Source organism: Strix aluco, chromosome 3, assembly GCF_031877795.1.
Source record: "Strix aluco isolate bStrAlu1 chromosome 3, bStrAlu1.hap1, whole genome shotgun sequence".
Taxonomy (NCBI): domain Eukaryota; kingdom Metazoa; phylum Chordata; class Aves; order Strigiformes; family Strigidae; genus Strix; species Strix aluco.
This window is the reverse complement of record NC_133933.1, coordinates 123799090-123808333: the sequence shown is the minus strand read 5'-3', so window position 1 is coordinate 123808333 and position 9244 is coordinate 123799090.

Below are 9244 nucleotides of genomic sequence, written 5' to 3'. Positions count from 1 at the left end.
AAAAAAGAATTTATAGATGAAAGCTTACAGCCATTGCACCCATAGTGACTGGAAAGCATTACCATGTGATGACTGCTTAGTGGCTTATGTGAAATAAGATATTGGCTTTAGACTTATTTCTCAGAGACAGGTCTCTATGTCACAAATCTGACAACAAAATGGAGTGAATTGAACATCTCATCAGGGAAACGAGGAGAGAAAAAGCTCAGAGGCTAAATTAAACTTATTTCCCTTCTTGAAATTATCTCCTTGGGTAGGTGTTGAGGAGCCTTGTGGCAGAGAAAGGGGCTTTGTCAGGAAACACATTTCACTTTGTGCTTCTGTCCTTGTTCACTGGTGCAGGACTATGAACCCCAGAGTGGAGACCCAGATGTTTTTCATGAGGGAAAAAGAAAAATGCTGCTTTATCCATGATCTATCAAGTAGGGGGGGAATGAAGAGGAAGAAAGAGAAAAGAAAGAAGTTTTCACATGGCTTACCAATGTGAGAGAAGTGATCTTAACTCACTGTGTGGAGTATAATCAGGAACACCAACAGCTTGATTGAACATAGAAGACAATTTTACTGATGGTTTTCTTCCACCTGGGATTAGAAGCTGGCTTCACTAAGTCATTACAGATAACTCAGAACTACATGTGTCATAGTTTAACCCCAGCCAGCCACTAAGCACCACACAGTCACTCACTCACTCCTCCCCCCTCCCAGTGGGATGGGGATGAGAATCAAAAAAAAAAGTAAAACTCATGGGTTGAGATAAGAACAGTTTAATAACTAAAATAAATTAAAATATAATGATAACAACAATAATAATAATAACAACATATACTACTACTACTAATTATAATGAAAAGGAATATAATAACAAAGAAGAGAAAGAGAAATAAAACCCAAGAAAAGACAAAAGATGCACAATGTAATTGCTCACCACCAGCTATCTGATGCCCTTCAACAACCCTTGCCAGACAACTACCCCCAGTTTATATTCTGAGCATGACATTCTATGGAATATCCCTTTGGCTAGTTTGGGACAGGTGTCCTGGCCATGGTCCCTCCCAGCTTGTACCTGCTTGCTGGCAGAGCATGGGAAACTGAAAAATCCTTAACTTAGGATAAGCGCAACTTAGCAACAACTAAATTATTTGTGCATTAACAACATTATTCTCATATTAAATCCATAACACAGCACTGTACCAACTACTAGGAAGAAAATTACCTCTGTCCCAGACAAAACCATGACACCATGAAACCACGATTTTGAAGAATTTAAAGAACTGCTGTGAAAGATGAAAGAGTGACTCAATATAAAGTGTCTGTGCAACAGTATGGAAGAAATGAATAGCTCACTGGAATGGGATAAACGTCCCTCAAGCATACCTGATTCCATCTGATGGATACAGGAATTGGGGAGAATTGTATATAATGTATGTTTTCGAATTGTTCAATTATTAGTGAAGAGTCAGTAAGGTCTGCACCTGTGTCCATCTCCAGGATGAAAGAAAATTAGAGAGACTAATCTTTCCCCATTTTCTTCCCTAGCTTATCTGCACACTAATTTTTTTCTTTGGTGTTGTAACAGTGTAATATCAGGCGCACGGTTAACTCAGCAGCTGATCACAGCTACTCCAAGTTGCCTACCACTTGCACCTTTTGCTGTGTTAGGATTTAGGACTAGGAATCATAGCAACTTCTCTAAGAAATCATAGTTTAGTAAGAACTGCACTAAAGATACCCAATCCCCACCTCACTTTTACTATTACTAATAGATTTTAGATAAATTTGAAGCTTAACCTTAGTTTTTGAATAGACTTCTTTGGTTCACAATTTGCTAAGCATACTTCCAGGATTAGTTTAAAAAAAAAAAAAGGATGTTAATTAAAACCATCCATGTCACTGTTGATAATAGTTTGTCCCCTTACTTCAAAACCACATATTAGTGGTTCAGACAAAGTAGAATAATTTCATTCCATTTACAGAATTTGTCTGACTTTTATTCCATTTATGTAGAACCAAAATTAAGACTTTCAGCAATGTGGTTTAGTAGAATAAAATGTACTGACTTTTAAAAAAAGTTTTAATGAAAAGACAGTCTGGCCTTGTCGTTTTGATTATAATTCCTTGGAGTTTTGGGGATATAAGCCTGAAATAAGTTAATCTTATGCTGATGTGAACCTATATGAAGAGGACCTCTGGAGGTTTGCTTACCATTGCTTAATACTTAAATAACTAAAATGCTAATATACAGATCTAATTTTTGGTTGATTTCCTCACAGAGATTGCTAGATGTAATGCGCTTTACAGCATGAATCGATCCATTGTTTTGATTTCAACTGTATTGGGCCATGCATAATTATGATTGATTCTTGTGAGCATTCACAAATTCACATAATGAAGAGTTTAGTATAGCAATAAAATCAATATAGAATAAAGCTTTGTCAATGTTATTTAAGACTTTACAATTAAAATCACAAAAATATCTCAGAGAAGTTAATGTTTCAGTGTCCATATTAACATTCCCCAGTTGCTGTTTCATTGGCATTCATTTTATGACAGAAAGAGACAAGAATATAAATAAGAAGAAAACCAATATATGTTCATGCCTACATCCACATGGTAGTGTCCTAATTCCCACTCACATAGAGATGATTGAGTTAGTGGTAATGTTTGCAACATCACTTTTCAGGCTTGAAAGGCAGAATACCTGGTAACAAGAACCCAGGATCCATATGGAAGATCATAACTGGTTTTGTGCTACATTGCCAGTTAAGACCACACTGATATTTCATAGGCCTTTTGGTTGACTAGGACATACTTAGGTGTATCTCCGTCTTTTGCAGTGTTTACGTGGACTGTATAGCCTATAGGCTGCATTGGTATTGTGTCCAAAGGTCAAGCCTTGGAATTTGATTTTCTGTACTATCATCAGTTTACAGCAGTCTCTGACGTGTTTTGATTTGTGCAACCTGCATTTCTCCAGACATTTCCAAGCCACAGTGCAAGAGTCAGAGAGAGCCAGGGACGAGTCACGCTGGGCATTTTCCAGTGGCTCTCATATTTGGTAGGCTAGGAGAATTCAGTAATACAGATGTGGGTTGTTCTATGCCCTGTTGCTGTAGTGGCGTGAGCATGTTGCTTTATTAGAATAGCTGCAGAATACCTAAATACCAGCCAGTTTGGATCTCCCATCTTTATCTCTTGTCTCATTTGGGATTGAATTTTGCATCTGTATACATTTTGTGAAGCAGGACATTTTGTTTCCTCTGTGTTTTTCTGTTCAAAAAGGGACAGTTAAAAAAAACCCAACTAACCAAACAAACAAGAGGCAAGTGTAGAAAAGGCTCTATGTTTAAACATGTTTAAATGAAATGAGAACATATGACAGGAAGGTTTTTTTGATCATCAGTTCCAGTCCCCTGCTGCCACTGGCACAGACATACAATCCCTCCCATAAACTGATCAGGCTTCAATGATTGCAGTTAGTCTCTGAAGTCCTCAGTTCACTGAGTTGAATAGGTCAGCTTCCCGTCTCGTCACTGTCAATATGTGACAAGACTGTTTTCTGAAAGTTTTCAACATAAAGGAAGGAGGGGAGGAGAAAGGGTAAGAACACATTTTAAAATGGAAGATTGATTTTGCAGATTAGAACAATTCTGGGAAGACACTGGCAGGTTTCTTCCATAACCACAATTATTTTTTGCTAATCTTATTAGGGATATTTGCAGATGGATTTTCTAATACATACCTTGGTGAATCATAATATGTTCTTTTCAAGTAGATTGTCTAGGCAAAAGGCTGAAAATTATCAGCTTCTGTAAAAACATATATAATTTTGAAACTCTTTAATGACAGTCAAATGGGAGATAGGACTCCTCTTCAAAATCTGGGAGCTTGAAAATCTGACTGAGAAGTGATATAGGTGGGTACCTATGGCTTGTATTTATACTGTTAATAACCAAGCATGTTTAGAATGGAGATGTGATCATAACAATACTGAGCATCCTGGTAAAACCAGGTTTACTCTGTTGTTACATTTCCCTTGACATCTGCTTATGGCCACTGTGGGAGATGGGATATTGGACTGCACGGACCTTGGACTTGACTGAGTGAAACTACTCTTATGTTCTTCTCTACTCTCATTAAATTCTGCTAAAAATCTAATCACATTCTCACTGCACAGTGACATTTTCTCATTTATTACTTAATTTGAAATTGTTTCTAACTTTCAGGAAACATTTATTTCTACTCCTAGTCTCCAAATGAAGATGTTAGGGTGCCTGGTTCAGTTTAAGATTAAGAAATCTAAATTTAGTTATCTAGCATAGATGTCTACTGTTACACTAGGTGTCTATGATCCTGTTACAATCAATGAAGACCTAGTCAATACAGATCACAGAGTCTCTCCAGCTCTCTGGTCTTTATAGATTGCATTGATTAAATCTCCATTAATGATAATGGGAGCTTATATAATGATCTTGATTCAGTTTCCTAAACATAGGTGTCTCTACCATTTGAGATGCACTACTGCATCCCCTGGCAGCTGGCTGCTGCTTCAAAAGGATGCACATCTCCTCCAGCATGTCCTTTGCAGATCTATGAGCTCATTTGTGGGTGTCTTGAATAAACTAGATGGTTTGAAAAAGGCAGCGCATGCGTGTTGAGGCAGTAGAACTGAGCCTATTTTGCACAGGTGGACACCCGAATTTAGCATGATAATGAGAACCTCAGTACTGATTTTATTGCCTATAGGCTGCTATTGCTGCTCACAGTTCAGTAGAATTCCTTAATGTGAAATGAAAAATATACCAGCCCTTCTTGGGTGCTGAATATAATCTGAGATTTCATTTTCTCAATTCTTTGACTGTCTGCAGGTCTGTCATAGTAGGAGAGTGATAATGAATATAATGAATACAACTGAAAAATGAAGACTAAGAAGGACTTGGTGCATATGTTGTCGTGCTGCTTCATTTAACTGTTTCGGTTTTCATGTATTATGTTTGCCTGGGGGTTTTAACTGACAGGGCAGGCAATGATTCTCATACTTTTAGATTTTCCCCAAACACTAGACCCAGAAGCCTTTTGAGTAAATGGATTCAGTATGTGTTCAAGACCATAATAATTTACATATTACCCTTCAGCAGAAGACAACCTAAAGCAATATGTTGACAACAAGCCCAGTATGCAAATATAAGTGAAAGTCTAATAGTCACAACCTCAGCGCTCAGGAAATTAGAGTCAGGAACCCTGGAATCATGTTATAGAATCAAGCATCTTATTACTTATCTTCTTGTCCAGCATCTGCATTGCATACTTGTGCTACATTTGCAAGCTTCTCTGCAGCCAGAGAATTGAAATTGAAACACACAGACACACACAACAGAAAGGAATCTGAGATTCCACATTGCTGGTTTCTATAGGAATGGAAGATTTAGGTTAAAAAAAGACAATTGCTATGAATATTTTATGAAATTTTCAGGATCTCGTGACACCTCTGGTTGCCCAGTTCTGTCCTAGGGAATACAAATGAGTATTCATTCCATCTGAAGCCCCTGTGGCCGACTTCAGTGGTCCAGCTGAGGAATTTCTATACTTAATCATAGCTTATGTCATACATTTTATTTCCCAACTGACAAAGATAGACACTCTAACAAGGACTTTCCCTATGAAGCCAAGGAACTTCATATGAATACAACCCCTCTTATGAGTGGGACTTTAAGACCAGAACTTGAAGAATTAACAAATAGAAGTTTTTCTTTCCATTGCCATTGTAAAATATACTTACTTTTCAGAAAGTTACTAACAGAGACTGAGAAAGCCATCGCAAAGTTTTTGAATGCATTTAAGCCCAGAGAATTTTCCCTAAGGGAAGACACAGTTAATGGCTAGGGAGATGAGTTGCATTTTCTCATCCACCTTATTACTGAACAGAGGGGGAAAAAACCCATATCTTCATAAATGGCAATGGCCTGTTATCCTCAAGGTAAGAAGTCAAGCATTAAGAACAGCAGTTTTAGAAATGGTACGAGTTTAGTTACCTGAAAAGTAGAAAAGGTTCTGTCAATGTGCAAACTCCAGGGGGTTTGCTGCTCTCACACCAGCCAAGTGGATTTTTTCTTTCTTTTAATCTTAAAAACAACCTTTCAGTCCAAATAAAAGAGTGGAAAGTGTCCACCTCAAAGCCTATTTGCCTTATACATGTCTAATTCTTCACAACCTCTTTAAAATGAAAATGCTTCCTTAACAAAAACTAAAAAGCAACAGAAGTGGTACTAGATACCTCTAGGGTTGATCCTGTGTTGTGGAGAATATGAGTCCAGGTATACATCCAGATGAATAAGGTGAGTCCTTATAATAATCTTCCTCTTGATATTGGATCATTACAGTATTTCAGACTAACTTGTATCCTGCCGGTGGGAACGAATCTACCTGTTGAATGATGAAATAATACCAGAAATATCTGCACAGGAGATCATTCAGAAAGGTCTGTTGCTGACAATATCCAGTGTCAGCTGTTTCCACCAAGAAGACAGGATCCAGAGAAAAGACAGCTAGAAGTCAGTTTTCCTCAGGACACCTTTCTACTTACCTCATGGTAGTCAAAGACTCTGAACAGATGAATTAGGATTTAAACTACTACCAAAACTCACATTTATGGTTTTAATAACTCATAAGAAAAATCTGAGTTAAAGAGCAATTATTACATATTTTTCTACCCTTCAATGTAGAAGAATTCAAACTTTGCTCCAGGTTGACACAAAGAACCACATTTAATTGGTCCAGTCAGAAGCAGGTAGCCAGTAATTAAAAACTGGGAAACAGGGATCTATCTTGTCAAAAAATTTTCTTGGCTGTAAGGACTAACACACCCTAAGCATCCTAGTCTGCTCTACTGCAAAATGTGGGACAGACTATTCACTGTAACTCTGACCATTCTTATTTTCTAGATGAAATGTCCATTCCTCCTAAGCTCTTAATCTCAATGTGGATATGGCCAGTTTAGCAGTGTTACTTGTAAAGAAGTGACAGTGGTATAGACAGGAGGATGTGATGTCTTCATCAACAGTAGACATAATATTTCTGGCAACTGCTGATCAGTGTGGTTTTGTGATGGAAAATGTATGGAGAGGACTGTGGGAAGTAATGGCCTCAAACTCTCTTGTGGTCTTAGAAGCACAGGGCAAGAAGGATGCTAATAGAAACAGATGTATGATCAGAACAGATAGGAAATTAGATAAAGCAGCCAATCCTTTCAGAAACTTCTGTGCATTCATTCATTTTTTTTAACTAGTTCAGCAAACAAACGTGGCATGTAATGTTGCAAAATGTGTCTTTTGTAAATAACAAAGCAAACAGCATTAACATCAATTTAAATCTCCTTAATGACTTGCAGCCCCAGTGATTTTTTCCAAAGAGATAGCTGAGGGGATCACTCAGAAACCCTTATATTGATGACCTGGATCTCCTACTTCCAGGAGTTCACAGATCCTTGCTGATCCCTTCCCAAACAGGCCAGCCCCCAGTAGATGGGAGGCTGTGATAGTCAGCCCTTTCTTTGTCCCACCAGGACCTCGTCTCTACAGTTGGACTGAGATTGCACTACTTCTCATGAGATGCCTAACTGGAATCTGAGCAGAAGTACTATCACACCGTGGGATGAATCCTGTCAGAAACTGAGCCCAACTGGTTCAAACTGGAATAATCTCCATAGAGTTTGAACACAAACCTGTTTTTCTGGAAATGTTACAACTGCATATAATACAGAAATCGATTTGTACAGAATAAGGAGGAAGGGACAGTTGATTAATTAGCTAGTGGTTATACATAAGTCTATAGGTGAGCCAAAAGGACAAAATGGGAAGTCTTGACCCTAGGACTCTTTTTCAGTCATTGGTTCACACATGTTTTTCCTTGCCTGGATTTGTGTCTGACCTTGTTTTCAGCTGAGTATTTCAGCATTTGTCTTGAACGTACTGTGAATTTTGCACAAGTGGATGCATATGTTCCACAGAGAGGAGCACTATATGCACATTGCCAAGATTTCACCCACAAAGAGGAACCATGTAGTATTTGACAATTTTGCCCCACAGTGCCAGTATCTTTTTGTTATACACTTTCTTGTGAGATCACTTTGTGAGGAAAATATGGAGTGAGGCAATTCTGCAAAGCAATAAACTATAGTGTGATAATGACAGGAGAAAGTAGATGAGTGGGTGGAGGGGGCTTTTTCACTCTTCAGACTTGAGAAGTCTCCTTTAAGGTGTGTACTACCGTTGGATAAAGAGACAAACTTGCAGTGATGTGTCTGTCAGCACTGCTTAACGTGAAGGAGCAAGGTAGAAATTGCACGAGTCTATTACTGTTGTCTTCCAGGTAGACTGTAGAAGAGAAAGCATGCAAAGGAAGAGCTGCAGTTTACAGTCACACTTTGGCAGCTATTCCCAGCCTGTCTTTATGTATTTAAAATTCCTTTCAGTACAAACATATGAAGGATCACTCTCTCTCCCTGTGACACTTCATTTAAGGGGACAAAGGAAAAAAAATAGTAAATAAATGATGTGTTCTGTTCTGTATCCATTTTAAATGCTGGGTGTTTTATTTCCTCTTCGTTGTGTATGTGTGCATCTTGTGTACTTTTAAATTGCTATTTTTATTAAGAGAAACATGGGGGAATCAGTCTATAAACCTGGACTATGTCCCTGTTAACAACTTGCTGCTTTCTGTTTATTCATTAACCCTACCCTTTTCCCCATCTGTTCCTATCACTGTCAATAACGAATACACCCCTTTTTATTCCTGTGGTCTTAGAAAGCTAGCTCCTGTGAAGCTACAAATTGCAGTCCCTCAGGAGAGATGACCATCTACCTATTAAAGGGTGAAGCTTTATGCATAAAGGTAACTTTTACTGGCTTATGGTTTGCAGTCTATACTGTAGCTCTGAAAGAGGCAATTTCTGATGTTTAAATTGGGACACAGTGGCCAAGGAGCTGTTAATTACCAGATTTCCCACTGTTGTTGCTGGAGGAGTGGTTTCCTACCCTCAGCCTACACATACTTCTCTGGGAAGGTCACTGGAGATTACAGACCATGTCATTTCTCAATTTGAGTCAGATGTGGTCTGGAAAGAGGAAAGTATCTTTGGTCATTACTTCTCTTTCTGTTGCTCATCAGTGTCTGCTGCAATCTGGCCTTTGGAGCACTTTGAGGAGTTTTGTCATTGGCTCTGGTAGGAGCCCAGTAATATTTCATTAAG